We start from the raw sequence: 20,236 nt of genomic DNA, 5'->3' as shown, positions 1-20,236 counted from the left end.
GGGGTTTTGGAAGGGGTTTTCGAAGAGGTAAGGAATGTAGAAGGGGAAAGGGTAAAATCTATGCACAATATGAAATGACTCCACCCTGGTCTTTCAAAATGTTAGTGAAGATAATACACTCACAGAATGTTATAAGCAAGTTTTTTGAGGGAAGGAAAGTGTTAAGCTTCATTTTTAACTTGATGCAGGTGAAATTGTGTCAGCATATTTGGAGCAGAAGTACACAAAAAGGGTGAGAGAAGGAAGTGTACAAAATTTGAAAAAGAAGCTGTGTGGAGATGGATAGTGAGTTCGAGTAGGACACGACATTGGGTGTTCAATCCAAATTTAATCTTATCTCCAGTGGGCTCTCAGCTGACAGGTGGTTAACAGTAAATTTGGAGTCACATACTTATTTTTGTTTCAAATGTATGTGTATGGATGTACACTTATATGTAGCTGAGGCCTTCTTACTAAATACAAAATATCTCCTCATTTTCATGACACTTATATTTTATTCTAAAAAACCTAAAAACATAGAAGCAAACTTAATTTTAATTTACTATTTTATAAAATAAATGAGAGATGTTTTATCTTTCAATTTCCCTATTTGGATTTGTTTTCAAATTAGTTTGGGTTTACATTTCACATTGTAATCAACAACCATGCATTTACATAGCTATAAATCTGATGATCTCCTTTTCAGAAATTCCTGGAAGTATTACAATACATAACGTTTTTTAAGTTCTTGATGTTTATTGACAAATTACTTTCTAGAAACTTACTGCTTTCTACTCTCACCAGAAACTGGAAACTATTTTTATCCACTTGTCATTGAAATGGGACACTATCTCATTCTGATATTTGCTAATTTGGTAAATTAATATGTTTAAATTTAAATTTGTATATTAATAAGCTTATGTAGTTTAAGTGAGTTTGTTAGTTTTTCAAATGGTCTTGGTAGGTTTATAACAGATTTGTATGAGCTTTTGTATATTAATGGATAATAAATATCACGAAAGGTTTCAGATATATTAAATAGGGATATCTTCACATAACTGTCTTTGAAAGGGCTTCTGTCAGTCTTAAATGAAATAACTTCTTTATAACCCCTGGAAGAGTTCCTTGCATTTAGAAGTATTATATGTGTTAGCTTTTTATTGCCATTAGTACTTCACTTACAAATTCATCAACTATAAAAAATAATTCACAGATACTTACAGCTAAAAAGAGCTTAGCAATTATGAAGAAAAGTGGTAATAGAAATTTTTACTGGTGGATCGCTTATTCTAATGATATAAAATGCATTTTTAAAAAAGAACTACAAGTATAACCCTTCTGGCTCAAGTGGGCAGGGGTTCCAGGGTACCACCAACTTGACTTGGCTTTTCCTTTGTTCCCAGAGTGACCCATCTTCAAAGCACCTCTGAAGGGACTTTAGTGCCATTGAACATCAAAGACTGAACACTGTTACCACAGACCAAGTCCCTTATTTTTTAAAAAAGACACAACCAACCCAGAGAGGCAAATTAGCCCTTGGTTATACAAGAAGTTGTAAGAAGCAGCGTATCTCTTACGTCTTTTCTTTGCAGTTGCTACAGAGTAAAAGAAAATCAATTCGGTGTATTCTCCAGGAGTATGAAGGAAAACAGCCCTTATTTAAAAAAATTTTGGATGGAAGAAAACCAAAATAATTTGTGTGGTTATTGTTTTGTAACACTGATGGTGAAATGCATGTGAATTATCCAGACACATCTTTATTTCAGCCATCCTAAAATTTTGACTAGAATTACATATTAAACTCTAATTGCATAAATGTAATTAAAATATCAGCTCATCATCGTATTCATATTTAAAACACACAAATCTTTCAAAGAAGCATCAATTATATGAACTTACATGACAAGAATAAAAAAATGACAATTACATATCAGAAGAAATCTCAAAGTCACATGAATGGTAATATTTTTCTTTTCCTAAGGAAGCTAAGAACATTTATTATTACCTGATTACTAACCTTTTATTTTCATGACTTAGAAGAAAACTAGTTAAATCATAGTACTTTTGCTTACTCTTTCCAAACACAGTGTGTCAATAAACATTTATTGCTATATTTCTTACATAAAAAGGATATTTTAGGTGACAAGTGTTTGTTTTAATGTTGCATACATACACAACAAACAAAATGCTAATTTTCAGCAAGTTTGATATGCTTTATTTTTGCTTCCTCCCCTGAATTTCCTTTGTGAGATTATTATACAGGTTATGATTTTGGGGGCCTTGGAAACCTAAGTAGGACTTTATTCTTTTCTTTGAATTTGAGAGTTTAACTACATGTACATAACAATGTGCAGTCCATCTTTATGCAAATAGTCTAAAAAGGCAATGTGCCTGAAGGGCTGTTTTATGGCATTATTTGGTTTTATATCTTTGCAATCAACACTATGCAGCTAACATGGCCATGTAAATTCATGAGAGATTTTTCTACTGAAACCCAAACAAGGTCACCTGCTTTTGAAGATCAGAGTGAGATAAAAGTGACACTGTTTCTACAATGGTACTAAAAAATAATGTGTAAAGCCTCTTTTAAAAAAAAATACTATTGATTTTATCTGTGAAAATATGTCATTGATTTTTTTTTTCAAGTTTGGATTTTCAATGCTAATTCTAATGAGGGAATTTGAGATGAGTTCTGCAATGAGCTATTTATACTTATTTCCTTTTACATAATATTCCCTAAAACATTTAAAAAGGTTCAAAACCTGTATTCTTTTCAATGGCCACAGATTTTTCAGGTACCACATTTATGCATGAAGGTGAGTTTGCATCTTATATGACTTTATGCGTCTTTAGGATACATTCTATGATATATACTACAGGACAGATTTGCAACATTTATAAAAATCAACTGGCCAATATACTTAATGAGATTTCTTTTCTTTTGTCTTTTATTTAGAGGTGGAGTGACTTCCTTTGTCTCTCCTCTTCTTCCCTCTTTTCATAGTGTCATTTTTTTCTTAAATGTATACAAAATGAAGTTCACATTCACTTACATGTATGCTTTGTATTGCACCAGCATATGGGTTTCTGCTAATCTATCTACTGAATGTGTGTTTTGCTCCATCTTATGTGGGTAGCTTTTAACAGACAGCATAAACTAGCTTACCCAGAGATTAAGCTCAAGACTTTCTCCTTATTATGCTGGTGTATTTATACACTAGAATGCTCATCTATTATCCCACAATTGTAACACTGATAGTTCTAATAGGACCTATGCTAAGCACTTTATGGATTACCTAGTTCATTCTCAATAATCTTATGCCAAGGTACTATTATTTTGTAATCTTATCTACAAGAAAACTGAGGCAGAGCATATATAAGTAGCTTGTCAATGTCCAGGATGCTAGAATGTGGCAGAGCTGGCATTACCAATCACGGCTTTCACCTTCATCTACTGCATCATAAAACATCATCTAAATTCATGAGCCCCAGGCCCTCAACTATATTTAGAACAAAATAAATTGTAGAGATGGGAAAAGAGAAGGGCCACATTGAAATTTAAGTGTTTTTTGCCAATTCTGGTGAGTTCCGTAGAAGTTCTCACAGTGCTGACAGAGCCCTTGCAGGAGAATGAGAACCACTTGCCTGAGTGTCAGAAATGCTGGGACTGAACTTCCATCTCATTTTTTAATAATTATAAGGAAATGTTGGGGTAAGGCACTTCACCTTTTTGAGACTCAGTTAAGAATAAAGACCTTTACTTTTTCCCATCTAAATCATAAGGAGGTTATGAGGCAATAAATATATTAAGTGCAGGCAAAGTATAAAAAAGTCTCTGTCAGGCCTCTGAGCCCAAGCCAAGCCATTGCATCCCCTGTGACTTGCATGTATATGCCCAGATGGCCTGAAGTAACTGAAGAATCACAAAAGAAGTGAATATGCCCTGCCCCACCTTAACTGATGACATTCCACCACAAAAGTGTAAATAGCCGATCCTTGCCTTAAGTGATGACATTACCTTGTGAAAGTCCTTTTCCTGGCTCATCCTGGCTCAGAAAGCACCCCCACTGAGCACCTTGCGACCCCCACTCCTGCCCACCAGAGAACAAAACCCCTTTGACTGTAATTTTCCTTTACCTTCCCAAATCCTATAAAACGGCGCCACCCTTATCTCCCTTCGCTGACTCTCTCTTTGGACTCAGCCCACCTGCACCCAGGTGAAATAAACAGCCATGTTGCTCACACAAAGCCTGTTTGGTGGTCTCTTCACGCGGACGCACATGAAATTTGGTGCCGTGACTCAGATAGGGGGAACTCCCTTGGGAGATCAATCCCCTGTACTCCTGTTCTTTGCTCCGTGAGAAAGATCCACCTATGGCCTCAGGTCCTCAGACCGACCAGCCCAAGGAACATCTCACCAATTTTAAATCAGGTAAGCGGTCTCTTCTTACTCTCTTCTCCAGCCTCTCTCACTGTCCCTCAACCACTTTCTCCTTTCCACTCTTCAATCTCTCCCTTCTCTTAATTTCAATTCCTTTCATTTTCTGGGAGAGACAAAGGAGACACGTTTTATCCATGGACCCAAAACTCCGGTGCCGGTCACGGACTGGGAAGGCAGCCTTCCCTTGGTGTTTAATCATTGCAGGGACACCTCTCTGATTATACACCCACGTTTCAAGGGTGTCAGACCATGCAGGGACGCCTGCCTTGGTCCTTCAGCCTTAGCAGCAAGTCCCGCTTTTCTGGGGGAGGGGCAAGTACCCCTCAACCCCTTCTCTTTCACCCTTAGCGGCAAGTCCCGCTTTTCTAGGGGGCAAGAACCCCCAGTACCTTATTTCCGCACCCCAACCTCGTATCTGCATGCCCCAATCCCTTATTTCCATGCCCCGACCCCTTATTTCTGCACCCCGTCCCTTATTTCTGTGCCCCGAACTCTTATATCTGCACCCCAACCCCTTTTCCCACTTTTCTGAAAGGTAAGAATCCCTGAACCCCTTCCCTCCGTTTCTCTACTCTCCCTTTTCTCTAGGCTTGCTTCCTTCACTATAGGCAACCTTCCACCCTCCATTCCTCCTTCTACTCCCTTGGCCTGTGTTCTCAAAAACTTAAAATCTCTTCAACTCACACCTGACCTAAAACCTAAATGCCTTATTTTCTTCTGCAATGCCGCTTGACCCCAATACAAACTCAACAGTAGTTCCAAATAGCCAGAAAATGGCACTTTGAATTTTTCCATCCTGCAAGATCTAAATAATTCTTGTCGTAAAATAGGCAAATGGTCTGAGGTGCCTGACGTCCAGGCATTCTTTTACTCATCAGTCCCTTCCTAGTCTCTGTGCCCAGTGCAACTCGTCCCAAATCTTCCTTCTTTCCCTCCCGCCTGTCCCCTCAGTCCCAACCCCAAGCGTCGCTGAGTCTTTCTAATCTTCCTTTTCTACTGACCCATCTGACCTCTCCCCTCCTCGCCAGCCCAAGCTAGGTCCCAATTCTTCCTCAGCCTCCACTCCTCCACCCTATAATCTTTTTATCGCCTCCCCTCCTCACACCTGGTTGGGCTTACAGTTTCGTTCTGTGACTAGCCCTCCACCACCTGCCCAACAATTTACTCTTAAAAAGGTGGCTGGAGCCAAAGGCATAGTCGAGGTTAATGCTCCTTTTTCTTTATCCCAAATCAGATAGCGTTTAGGCTCTTTTTCATCAAATGTAAAAACCCAGCCCAGTTCATAACTTGTTTGGCAGCAACCCTGAGATGCTTTACAGCCCTAGACCCTAAAATGTCAAAAGGCCATCTTATTCCCAATATACATTTTATTATCCAATCTGCTCCCCACATTAAATAAAACTCCAAAAATTAAATTCCGGCCCTCAAACCCCACAACAGGATTTAACTAACCTCGCCTTCAAGGTATACAATACTAGAAAAAAGTTGCAATTCCTTGCCTCCACTGTGAGACAAAGCCCAGCCGCATCTCCAGCACACAAGAACTTCCAAACGCCTGAACCGCAGCGGCCAGGCATTCCTCCAGAACTTCCTCCCCCAGGAGCTTGCTACAAGTGCCAGAAATGTGGCCACCAGGCCAAGGAATGCCTGCAGCCCAGGATTCCTCCTAAGCCACGTCCCATCTGTGCGGGACCCCACTGGAAATCGGACTGTCCAACTCACCTGGCAGCCACTCCCAGAGCCCATGGAACTCTGGCCCAAGGCTCTCTGACTGCTTCCCAGATCTTCTTGGCTTAGCGGCTGAAGACTGACACTGCCTGATTGCCTCGGAAGCCCCCTAGACCATCACGGATGCCGAGCTTCAGGTAACTCTCATAGTGGAAGGTAAGCCCGTCCCCTTCTTAATCAATACGGAGGCTATCCACTCCACATTACCTTCTTTTCAAGGGCCTTTTTCCCTTGCCTCCATAACTGTTGTCGGTATTGACGGCCAGGCTTCTAAACCTCTTAAAACTCCCCAACTCTGGTGCCAACTTAGACAATACTCTTTTAAGCACTCCTTTTTAGTTATCCCCACCTGCCCAGTTCCCTTATTAGGCTGAGACACTTTAACTAAATTATCTGCTTCCCTGACTATTCCTGGACTACAGCTGCATCTCATTGCTGCCCTTCTTCCCAATCCAAAGCCTCCTTTGCATCTCCTCTTGTATCCCCCCACAAGTATAAAATACCTCTACTCCCTCCTTGGCGACCAATCATGCACCCCTTACCATCTCATTAAAACCTAATCACCCTTATGCCACTCAACGCCAATATCCTATCCCGCAGCACGCTTTAAAAAGATTAAAGCCTGTTATCACTCGCCTGCTACAGCACGGCCTTTTAAAGCCTATAAACTCTCCTTATAATTCCCCCATTTTACCTGTCCTAAAACCAGACAAGCCTTACAAGTTAGTTGAGGATCTGCGCCTTATTAACCAAATTGTTTTGCCTATCCACCCAGTGGTGCCAAACCCATATACTCTCCTATCCTCAATACCTGCCTCTATAACCCATTATTCTGTTCTAGATCTCAAACATGCTTTCTTTACTATTCCTTTGCACCCGTCATCCCAGCCTCTCTTCACTTTCACTTAGACTGACCCTGACACCCATCAAGCTCAGCAAATTACCTAGGCTGTACTGCTGCAAAGCTTCACAGTCAGCCCCCATTACTTCAATCAAGCCCAAATTTCTTCCTCATCTGTTACCTATCTCGGCATAATTCTCATAAAAACACACGTGCTCTCCCTGCTGATCGTGTCCGACTAATCTCTCAAACCCCAGCACCTTCTACAAAACAACAACTCCTTTCCTTCCTAGGCATGGTTAGCATGGTCAGAATTCTTACACAAGAGCCAGGACCACACCCTGTAGCCTTTCTGTCCAAACAACTTGACCTTACTGTTTTAGCCTAGCCCTCATGTCTGTGTGCAGTGGCTGCCGCTGCATTAATACTTTTAGAGGCCCTCAAAATCACAAACTATGCTCAACTCACTCTCTACAGTTCTCATAACTTCCAAAATCTATTTTCTTCCTCATACCTGATGCATATACTTTCTGCTCCCCGGCTCCTTCAGCTGTACTCACTCTTTGTTGAGTCTCCCTCAATTCCATTGTTCCTGGCCCAGACTTCAATCCAGCCTCCCACATTATTCCTGATACCACACCTGACACCCATGACTGTATCTCTCTGATCCACCTGACATTCACCCCATTTCCCCATATTTCCTTCTTTCCTGTTCCTCACCCTGATCACACTTGATTTATTGATGGCAGTTCCACCAGGCCTAATCACCACACACCAGCAAAAGCAGGTTATGCTATAGTACAAGCCACCAGCCCACCTCTTAGAACCTCTCATTTCCTTTCCATCGTAGAAATCTATCCTCAAGGAAATAACTTCTCAGTGTTCCATCTGCTATTCTACTACTCCACAGGGATTATTCAGGCCCCCTCCCTTCCCTACACATCAAGTTCGAGGATTTGCCCCCAACCAGGACTGGCAAATTAGCTTTACTAAACATGTCCTGAGTCAGATAACTAAAATACCTCTTAGTCTAGGTAGATACTTTCACTGGATAGGTAGAGGCCTTTCCTACAGGGTCTGAGAAGGCCACCTCAGTCATTTCTTCCTTTCTGTCAGACATAATTCCTCAGTCTAGCCTTCCCACCTCAACACACTCTTATAACAGACCAGCCTTTATTAGTCAAATCAGCTAAGCAGTTTTTCAGGCTCTTAGTATTCAGTGAAACCTTTATATCCCTTACGGTCCTCCATCTTCAGGAAAAGTAGAATGGACTAAAGGTCTTTTAAAAACACACCTCACCAAGCTCAGCCACCAACTTAAAAAGGACTGGACAATACTTTTACCACTTTCCCTTCTCAGAATTCAGGCCTGTCCTTGGAATGCTACAGGGTACTGCCCATTTGAGCTCCTGTATAGACGCTCCTTTTTATTAGGCCCCAGTCTCATTCCAGACACCAGACCAACTTAGACTGTGCTCCAAAAAACTTGTCATCCCTACTATCTTCTGTCTAGTCATACTCCTATTCACCGTTCTCAACTACTCATACATGCCCTGCTCTTGTTTACACTGCCGGTTTACAGTTTCTCCAAGCCATCACAGCTAATATCTCCTGGTGCTATCCCCAAACTGCCACTCTTAACTCTTGAAGTAAATACATAATCTTTGCTGGCAGGACTATGCTGAATCTCCTTAGGGACTCTCTAATCAGATATCCTGAGTTGTCCCAATTCTTAGACCTTTTATACCTGTTTTTCGCCCTCTGTTATTCCATTTAGTTTTTCAATTCATACAAAACCGTATCCAGGCCATCACCAATCATTCTATACGACAAATGTTTCTTCTAACATCCCCACAATATCACCCCTTACCACAAGACCTCCCTTCAGCTTAATCTCTCCCACTCTAGGTTCCCACGCCGCCCCTAATCCCGCTTGAAGCAGCCCTGAGAAACATCACCCATTCTCTCTCCATGCCACCCCCCAAAAATTTTTGCTGCCCCAACACTTCAACACTATTTTGTTTTATTTTTCTTATTAATATAAGAAGGCAGGAATGTCAGGCCTCTGAGCCCAAGCCAAGCCATTGCATCCCCTGTGACTTGCACATATACGCCCAGATGGCCTGAAGTAACTGAAGAATCACAAAAGAAGTGAATATGCCCTGCCCCACCTTAACTGATGACATTCCACCACAAAAGAAGTGTAAATGGCCGGTCCTTGCCTTAAGTGATGACCTTACCTTGTGAAAGTCCTTTTCCTGGCTCAAAAAACACCCCCACTGAGCACCTTGGGAACCCCACTCCTGCCCGCCAAAGAACAAACCCCCTTTGACTGTAATTTTCCTTTACCTACCCAAATCCTATAAAACAGCCCCACCCCTATCTCCCTTCGCTGACTCTCTTTTTGGACTCAGCCCGCCTGCACCCAGGTGAAATAAACAGCCATGTTGCTCACACAAAGCCTGTTTGGTGGTCTCTTCACATGCACGAGCATGAAAGTCTCTTTAAAAGATGATTTGAAAAAGTGCAAACAATTTTAGAAAAGTACAGAGATTTACAGAAGTGCATACTCATGACCTAGGATTAACTATATTTATATTTTGTCATTTTTGCAATAGTTTAGAAATAAAATAGAATCCCTTTTTTTCCTATCTTAAAGTTCATTTCCCTACCTTCCCACTCTGAGTGAACCAATGTGATGAATTTGATGAGTGTTCCATTAGACCATGTTTGTACTGAAATTCTGTTTCTATAAGTAATGTGTTTCATTATGTTTTTACAAAGTTATATAAATGCTGTCAGTCAATACAGAGCAACTTATTCTTGCAACTTAATTTTTTATTCCACGCTGTGTTTTTAGCTCTTCTCTGTACATTTCTATATCTCTGATTCAAGTGTATGAACATTTCACAAATATTTATCCATTCTCCTACTGATGAACAATTGATTAATCCCAAATTTTGTTATGCTTTAACATGCGTACATCTCCAGATACACCCATGGAAAAATCTCTCTCTTCATTTACCCTAGATTGGAGGCACACCAAGGTTTAAGACCCAGTGCCCTGATGTGATAAGCACACCTCATTTGAACTAATGTTTCATGTTTATTTTCTTGTTTTCTGCACTGAATCTTTTGTAAGTTCACATTTCTAAAGGGCACAATGAAACAAATATTTTGAGTTTTATACTTTGGTTTAATGGGATCTTGAAAGATCTCTGGGTAGTAAAGAAGTAAGCACTTAAAGTCATCTGTCATTTGGCCACTGGAATTCATTTTTAAAAACACGCATTTAATCATCAAATTCTTTAGTGTAAAGCATTTCAATTAAATTGACATTCTATGACTACCAAGTAGGAAACAAATTCTTAGTAAGCCTGAAAGAACCTTCAATGGTCTCAACACCTATTTTCCTCCTTAATCTGTTGATTTGTGCCCCTGACTATGTTTTATCTACACTAAAACCCTTGCAGTTCCCAATCTGCTCGTTGTAGTTTAAAACTTTCATGCTTCGTTAATGTCACTGCCTCTGTCATCTTTGAAAAGATGATAGTTTTGTGCCTGCTGAACATATATGAAATGCATGCAAAAAGAGTTTGTTGAAACTCTTTGTTACGACTTGCTCTTCCCGCTTCACATTCTACCTGGCCTCTAATTTAATATTAATTGTTTTGGAAATCAGAGTAAACAAAAAGACCCACAAGACTTAATGGGGTCCCATCAGTCATCATAATTTGATGTGAAAGGCTGAAAGCAGGCAGCACTGTCATTCATAGCCAAACAGTCCTATTGAGAGGTCTTGGACTATCTCAGGCCGGCTGTCAGACCACTCCATGCACTGGGTGTGCTCTGTTGGTCAGGGACTGGGAGGGAAACTACCTCTCCTTCCCTTAACCAAGCATGTATTATGTTTGTTAGCAAACCTCTCTGGGAATATATGTCAAGCCACATTCCTCCTGGGGCAGCTGCAACTTCAGGGCTTCACAATAAACAGTTCTGAAAACCAGATATTATCTGCAATTTAGCATACAGCATGGAATTATGATACATAATTCACAATGCTTCAGAGAATAGGGCTGCAAGAAGATAAAATCAGGGTTTTAATTCCCAGCTATCTCTCTCAAATTTTAAGAGAGATGTTATGGACTGTGCTCTCCCCACAACCCCGCCCATAAGTCGCATGTTGAAGTTCTTACCTCTAGTACCTTGGACTGTGACTATATTTGGAAACAGGGCCTTTAAAGAGACAGTTAAGTGAAAAGGAGGCCTTTAGTATGGGCCTAGTGTAATCTGACCAGCCCTTATCAGATTAATAAAGTTAAATACACAGAGAGATACCAGAGATGCATTAGCGCAAAGGAAAGACCATGTGAGCACACAAAGAGAAGGCAGCCATAGGCAAGCCAAAGACAGTGGCCTTAGAACAAATCAACCCTGCCAGTACCTTGATCTTGGACTTCCAGCTTCCAAAATTGTAAGAAAAGAAACTCCTGATGTTTAAGTCATCCCATCTGTGATATTTTGTTATGGAAGCCTGTGTTAGATCACTTTTGCATTGCTGTAAAGAAATACCTGGGAGTGCATAATTTATGAAGAAAAGAGGTTTAATTGGCTCACGTTCTGCAGGCTTTACAGGAAGCATGGTGCTAGCATCTGCTCAGCTTCTGGCGAAGCCTCAGAGAGCTTTCATTCATGGCAGAAGGCAAAGGGGGAACAGGCACATCACATGTGGAAAACAAGAAGGGGAGAGAGTGAAGGGAAAGGTGCCACACACTCTTAAATTACCACATCTCATGAGAACTCACTATAAGGAAGACAGCACCAAGCCATGAGGGATCCGCCTCCATGATCCAAACACTTCCCACTAAGCTCCATCTCCAGCACGGGAGATTACAATTCAACATGAGATTTGGGCAGGGACAAATACCCAAACTACATCACAGCCCTAGCAAGCTAATACAAGGTAACTGGGATGTCATCCTGCACTTTTGAAAACTTATTGCACTTATTCTTTTAGAAGTCTGTTTCGAAAAAAAAAAAATTCTGTTTCATTTATTAGACAGTGAACCTCATCGACACTTTCCTGACTATTCATTATAAAATTGCATCTATCTTTCCAATGTTCCCTACCACTTATCATCCTCTTGCAAACTACATGTTTTTCATGTATTTGTTTATTATCTGGGACCCTTACTGTCCTTTCCCCTGCTCTATATTCCATCACTTCACTAGAATTTAAACTGCTGGAGAGCAGACATTTGCATTTGTTTTGTACATTGCCCAGTGGCCAGTACCTAGAACACTACTCAGCTTAGAAAGGCTGTAAATAATTATTTACATGACAGCAAGAACAGTTTAAGAATTAGGTAATCTGCAGATTTCTATGCAGAGCAAATGCATGGTGTGACATAGGTATATAATTTGTAGATATTTAACAAATGTTTCTTGAGCAAACACCAGCAGATTTCAAATATTTTCTTCAGAAAACTTAATAATTGCAGAATTTTCATTCTTTCCAAATTCTGTTTTTACTTTAAAAAAACTTTACATGCTTCATTTTAAATTTAACAAGCCATATATATGTGTGTGTGTGTGTGTGTGTGTGTGTGCAATGCTCTAGACATAGTGCTTAAAGTTTTACTAAATTTGACACATTTAACTCATAACAATTCTTTTTTGGATTTTTAAAAGAAAATTGTAAAAGGTAGAGTTGGTGGGAGAATCTGGGGAAGAAAGGATCCTAGTTTGAGCTCTGGCCTGCTAAGAAAGAATTCTAGTATGAATGTGAAGATCAATAGAGCTTTGAAACTCAGATTAGAGCAGACCATAGGAGAAGCGGGGGTCATTGTTGCTGACTGGATTTAGTACATAGGGAATGTGTAACCCAGGGTTATGTTTTAAAAACCATTCAATCAGTGGCATTACTAATGGTAATTTTCATGCGCGTCCGTGTGAAGAAACCACCAAACAGGATTTGTGTGAGCAACATGGCTGTTTATTTTACCTGGGTGCAGGCGGGCTGAGTCCAAAAAGAGAGTCAGCGAAGGGAGATGGGGTGGGGCCATTTTATAGGATTTGGGAAGGTAATGGAAAACTACAGTCAAAGGGGGTTGTTCTCTGGTGGGCAGGGGCGGGGGTCACAAGGTGCTCAGTGTGGGAGCTTCTGAGCCAGGAGAAGGAAATTCACAGGGTTAATCACTCAGTTAAGGTGGGGCAGGAACAAATCACAGTGGTGGAATGTCATCAGTTAAGGCGGGGCAGGGCCTTTTCACTTCTTTTGTGATTCTTCAGTTACTTCAGGCCATCTGGGCGTATATATGTGCAAGTCACAGGGAATGTGATGGCTTGGCTTGAGCTCAGAGGCCTGACATTCCTGCCTTCTTATATTAATAAGAAAAATAAAACAAAATAGTGTTGAAGTGGTGGGGCGCCGAAAATTTTTGGGGGGTGGCATGGAGAGAGAATGGACGATGTTTCTCAGGGCTGCTTCAAGCCGGATTAGGGGCGGCGTGGGAACCTAGAGTGGGAGAGATTAAGCCGAATGAAGATTTTGTGGTAAGGGGTGATATTGTGGGGTTGTTAGAAGAAACATTTGTCATTTAGAATTATTGGTGATGGCCTGGATATGGTTTTGTATGAATTGAAAAACTAAATGGAATAAGAGAAGGAGAAAAACAGGTATAAAAGGTCTAAGAATTGGGAGGACCTAGAACATCTGATTAGAGAATGCCCAAGGAGATTCAGCATAGTCCTGCCAGCAAAGATTATTTATTTACTTCAAGAGTTAAGAGTGGCAGTTTGGGGATAGCACCAGGAGATATCAGCTGTGATGGCTTGGAGAAACAGTGTAAACCGGCAGTGTAAACAAGAGCAGGGCATGTATGAGTAGTTGAGAATGGAGAATAGGAGTATGAATAGACAGAAAATAGTAGGGATGACAAGCTTTTTTGGGGGGCATAGTCTAAGTTGGTCTGGTGTCTGGAATGAGACTGGGGCCTAATAAAAAGGAGCTCAAATAGGCTGTACCCTGCAGCATTCTGAGGACAGGTCTGACTTCTGAGAAGGGAAAGTGGTAAAAGTATTGTCCAGTCCTTTTTAAGTTGGTGGCTGAGCTTGGTGAGGTGTGTTTTTAAAAGACCTTTAGTCCATTCTACTTTTCCTGAAGACGGAGGACCATAAGGGATATAAAGGTTTCACTGAATACTAACAGCCTGAAAAACTGCTTAGCTGATTTGACTAATAAAGGCTGGTCTGTTATCAGACTGTATAGAGGTGGGAAGGCTAAACTGAGGAATTATGTCTGACAGAAGGGAAGAAATGACTGAGGTGGCCTTCTCAGACCGTGTAGTAAAGGCCTTTACTTATTCAGTGAAAGTGTCTATTTAGACTAAGAGGTATTTTAGTTATCTGACTCAGGGCATGTTGAGTAAAGCTAATTTGCCAATCCTGGGTGGGGGCAAATCCTCGAGCTTGATGTGTAGGGAAGGGAGGGGGCCGGAATAATCCATGAGGAGTAGTAGAATAGCAGATGGAACACTGAGAAGTTATTTCCTTGAGGATAGATTTCTACGATGGAAAGGAAATGAAAGGTTCTAAGAGGCGGGCTAGTGGTTTGTACTATAGCATAACCTGCCTTTGCTGTTGTGTGGCAATTAGGCCTGGTGGAACTGCCATCAATAAGTCAAGCGTGATCAGGGTGAGGAACAGGAAAGAAGGAAATATGGGGAAATGGGGTGAATATCAGGTGGATCAGAGAGATACAGTCATGGGTGTCAGGTGTGGTATCAGGAATAATATGGGAGGCTGGATTGAAGTCCGGGCCAGGAACAATGGTAATTGTGGGACTTAACAAAGAGTGAGTACAGCTGAAGGAGCCGGGGAGCAGAAAGTATATGCGTCAGGTATGAGGAAGAAAATAGATTTTGGAAGTTATGAGAACTGTAGAGAGTGAGTTGAGCATAGTTTGTGATTTTGAGGGCCTCTAAAAGTATTAAAGCAGCGGCAGCCACTGCACGCAGACGTGAGAGCTAGGCTAAAACAGTAAGGTCAAGTTGTTTGGAAAGAAAGGCTACAGGGTGCGGTCCTGGCTCTTGTGTAAGAATTCTGACCACACTAACTATGCCTAGGAAGGAAAGGAGTTGTTGTTTTGTAAGGGATTGAGGTTTGGGAGATTAATCGGACACGATCAGCAGGGAGAGCACGTGTGTTTTTATGAGAATTATGCCGAGATAGGTAACAGATGAGGATGAAATTTGGGCTTGACTGAAGTAATGGGGGCTGTCTGTGAAGCTTGCGGCAGTACAGCTCAGGTAATTTGCTGAGCCTAATGGGTTTCAGGGTCAGTCCAAGTGAAAGCGAAGAGAGGCTGGGATGACGGGTGCAAAGGAATAGTAAAGAAAGCATGTTTGAGATCCAGAACAGAATAACAGGTTGTGGAGGGAGGTACTGAGGATAGAAGAGTATATGGATTTAGCACCACTGGGTGGATAGGCAAAACAATTTGGTTGATAAGGCATAGATCCTGAACTAACTTATAAGGCTTGTCTGGTTTTAGGACAGGTAAAATGGGGGAATTGTAAGGAGAGTTTATAGGCTTTAAAAGGCCATGCTGTAGCAGGTGAGTGATAACAGGCTTTAATCCTTTTAAAGCATGCTGTGGGATGGGATCTTGACATTGAGTGGGGTAAGGGTGATTAGGTTTTAATGAGATGGTAAGGGGTGCATGATCGGTCACCAAGGAGGGAGTAGAGGTATCTTATACTTGTGGGTTAAGGTGGGGAGATACAAGGGGAGGATGCAAAGGAGGCTTTGGATTGGGAAGAAGGGCAGCAATGAGATGCAGCTGTAGTCCAGGAATAGTCAGGGAAGCAGATAATTGGTTAAAATATCTCGGCCTTATAAGGGAACTGGGCAGGTGGGGATAACTAAAAAAGCGTGCTTAAAAGAGTATTGTCTAAGTTGGCACCAGAGTTGGGGAGTTTTAAGAGGTTTAGAAGCCTGGCCGTCAATACCCACAACAGTTATGGAGGCAAGGGAGACAGGCCCTTGAAAATAAGGTAATGTGGAGTGGGTAGCCTCTATATTGATTAAGAAGAGGACGGACTTACCCTCCACTGTGAGTTACCTAAAGCTCTGCGTCCGTGATGGTCTATGGGGCTTCCAAGGCGATCAGGCAGTGTCAGTCTTCAGCCATTAAGCGGAGAAGATCTGGGAAGGAGTCAGTCAGAGAGCCTTGGGCCAGAGTTCCAGGGGCTCTAGGAGTGGCTGCCAGGTGAGTTGAACAATCTGATTTTCAATGGGGTCCCACACAGATGGGACGTGGCTTAGGAGGAATCCCGGGCTGTGGGCATTCCTTGGCCCAGTGGCCAGATTTCCGGCATGTGTAGCAAGCTCCTGGGGGAGGAGGTTCTGGAGGAATGCCTGGGTACTGCGGTTCAGGCGTTTGGAAGTTCTTGTGTGCTGGAGATGCGGCTGGGGTTTGTCTCTCAGTGGAGGCAAGGAATTGCAACTTTTTTTTTATTATTGTACACCTTGAAGGTGAGGTTAATTAAGTCCTGTTGTGGGGTTTGAGGGCCAGATTCCAATTTCTGGAGTTTAATGTGGGGAGCAGATTGCGTAATAAAATGTATATTGAGAATAAGATGGCCTTTTGACCTCTTAGGGTCTAGGGCTGTAAAGTGTCTCAGGGTTGCTGCTGAACAAGCCATGAACTGGGCTGGGTTTTTATATTTGATGAAAAAGAGCCTAAACACTTCTGATTTGGGATAAAGAAAAAGGAGCATTAATCTTGATTATGCCTTTGACTCCAGCAACCTTTTTAAGAGTAAATTGCTGGGCAGGTGGTGGAGGGCTAGTCAGAGAACAAAACTGTAAGCCGGACCAGGTGTGAGGAGGGGAGGCGATAAAAAGATTATAGGGTGGAGGAGCGGAGGCTGAGGAAGAATTGGGACCTAGCTTGGCCTGGCAAGGAGGGGAGAGGTCAGATGGGTCTGTAGAAAAGGAAGATTAGAAAGACTCAACGACACTTGGGATTGGGACTGAGGGGACAGGTGGGAGGGAAAGAAGGAAGACTTGGGACAAGTTGCACTGGGCACAGATACTAGGAAGGGACTGATGTGTAAAAGAATGCCTGGGTGTCAGGCACCTCAGATCATTTGCCTATTTTACGACAAGAATTATTTAGATCTTGTAGGATGGAAACATTGAAAGTGCCGTTTTTTGGCTATTTGGAACTACTGTCAAGTTTGTATTGGGGTCAAGCAGCATTGCAGAAGAAAATAAGATGCTTAGATTTTAGGTCAGGTGTGAGTTGAAGAGGTTTTAAGTTCTTAAGAATACAGGCTAAGGGAGAAGAAGGAGGAATGGAGGGTGGAAGCTTGCCCATAGTGAAGGAGGCAAGCCCAGAGAAAAGAGTGGAGACACGGAGAAGGGGTAGGGATTTCTTGCCCTCCAGAAAAGCAGAGAAAGGGTTGGGGCATGGAAATAAGGGATTGGGGGTTCTTGCCCCCTAGAAAAGCGGGACTTGCCGCTAACGGTGAAGGAGAAGGGTTTGAGGGGTTCTTGCCCCTGCCCCAGAAGATCAGAGAAGGGGTAGAGACACAGAGAGGAGGGGTTGGGGTACTTGCACCTCCCCCAGAAAAGCGGGACTTGCCGCTAAGGGTGAAGGACCAAGGCAGGCATCCTTGCTTGGTCTGACACCTTTGAAACGTGGGTGAATAATCAGAGAGGCGTCCCTGAAATGATTAAACACCAAGGGAAGGCTGCCTTCCCAGTCCGTGACCGGCGCCGGAGTTTTGGGTCCATGGATAAAATGTGTCTCCTTTGTCTCTACCAGAAAATGAAGGGAACTGAAATTAAGAGAAGGAAGAGATTGAAGTGTGGTGGCGAGAATGAAAGGAGAAAGAGGTTGAGGAATAGGGAGGGAGGTTGGAGAAAAGAGTAAAAAGAGGCTGCCTACCGGATTTGAAATTGGTGAGATGGTTCTTGGGCTGGTCGGTCTGAAGACCTGAGGTCGTAGGTGGATATTTCTCATGGAGCAAAGAACAGGAGGACATGGGATTGATCTCCCAAGGGAGGTCCCCCGATCCGAGTCACGTCACCAAATTTCACGCGTGTCCTTGTGAAGAGACCACCAAACAGGCTTTGTGTGAGCAACATGGCTGTTTATTTCACTTGGGTGCAGGCGGGCTGAGTCCAAAAAGAGAGTCAGCGAAGGGAGATAGGGGTGGGATCGTTTTATAGGATTTTGGAAGGTAATGGAAAATTACAGTCAAAGGGGGTTGTTCTCTGGTGGGCAGGGGCGGGGGTCACAAGGTGCTCAGTGTGGGAGCTTCTGAGCCAGGAGAAGGAAATTCACAGGGTTAATCACTCAGTTAAGGTGGGGCAGGAACAAATCACAATGGTGGAATGTCATCAGTTAAGGCGGAGCAGGGCCTTTTCACTTCTTTTGTGATTCTTCAGTTACTTCAGGCCATCTGGGCATATACGTGCAAGTCACAGGGAATATGATGGCTTGGCTTGGTCTCAGAGGCCTGACAGTAATTTCCATTAGATTTATAACTATATGGTCACTTTTAATTTTTTTGGTGGGGGGACATCAGCTTAGTGCATCCTTGTGTTAAGAACTGTGAAAATTCTGAAAACTTACTCAGTTTGCAAGTGAACAGTTTAGACTGCCACAGTTTTATATATACTGGCAGGAGATACAAGATTCCTGTGTCAGAGATACTGAACTTTATTACTTATGGCCCTGAAGGCAGCATGAGCTCAGGTTTGCATCATTCTCCTTCCCCTGCAAGCCTATGGGGTCAATGTGAGGCCCAGGTGGATGTTGCATAAACAAATTTGTGCCACAGATGAGGAATTCCAAGGTTAGGAGGTGTCCATTCTTATAAAGGGAACTTCCAGCAAACCTGCCCAGCCCTTTCCTTGGAGGGAAACATTATCTGTATTATCCTAAAGAGCAAACAAATCTGCTCTTGGTTCCAAATAGAGACACTATCTCTATCTTTCAAGACAATGCCTATGCAAATATCTTAGAAAAGATAGTCTAGGAGAAACAAGCTGCCACAAGAACTGCAAAAATGCAAACAGCCTATAAAGAATTGTCTCCCAACATATTGATCTTTTATATTATTCTCTTTATACATTGTCATAAAAAGTTGAGAGACTGCAATCCTGCACCTGAAATCCTCATTTCCCTTCTTTTCAGTGTTCTTTATCTGATTTTTCAAAATTCATATACTATTTGTACAGTTTCTATTGAACCTCACCTGAATTCCAGTTTTATTTACTATGTTAAATGATTCATTCAACAACTATTTACTGAGTATATATTGAAGAGATAGCTGAACTCCCATGTTTGTTGCAGCACAGGTCATGATAGCCAAGATTTGGAAGCAACCTATGTGTCTATCAGCAGATGAATGGATAAAAAAAATGTTGTACATATACACACAAAGTACGATTCAGTGATCAAATGAATGAGATCTTGTCATTTGCAACAACATAGATGGAATGGAAGTCATTATGTTAAGTGAAATAAGCCAGGCACAGAAAGACAAACATTGCATATTCTCACTTATTCATGGGATGTAAAAATGAAAATCGTTGCACGTCATGGAGCTAGAGAGTAGAAGGCTGGTTACCAGAGGCTGGTAAAGGTGTTGAGGGCATGGGGGAAGGTGGGATAATTAATGGGCATAAAAATATAGTTAGAAAAAAATTAATAATACCTAGTATTGGATAGCACAACATGGTAACTATTAGTCAATAATATTTTGTACATTTTAAAATAACTGAAAGTATAATTGGATTGTTTGTAACACAAAGGATAAATGCTTCTGGGGATGAATACTCCCATTCTCCACAGTATGATTATTATGCATTGCATGCCTGTACCAAAACATCTCACGTACCCCACAAATATACACACCTACAATGTACCCACAAAAATTGAAAATTAAAAAATATATGCCAGGCACTGTACTAGCAATGAGGAATACAATAGTGAACAAGACAGATGAAACCTTTTTTATCTTGGGGGTGGGGAGGTCTGGAAAATTTAACAAAGAAATAAATTAACACTTATAATTTTAGAGACTGTTAAATAATAGTAAGAAATAACAAAGAGTTATATAATAGAGAATGATTTGGCAAATGGCAGCATTAGATGAGAGATATTGGCAAAATGTCCTCTGAGAATATGATTTTGAAGCTGAGATTGGAAAGATGACAAGAGGGTGGCA

The sequence above is a fragment of the Pan paniscus genome, chromosome 14 (genome assembly GCF_029289425.2).
Source record: "Pan paniscus chromosome 14, NHGRI_mPanPan1-v2.0_pri, whole genome shotgun sequence".
NCBI lineage: Eukaryota > Metazoa > Chordata > Mammalia > Primates > Hominidae > Pan > Pan paniscus.
The sequence above is the reverse complement of the archived record's forward strand: the minus strand, read 5'-3'. Positions refer to the sequence as shown.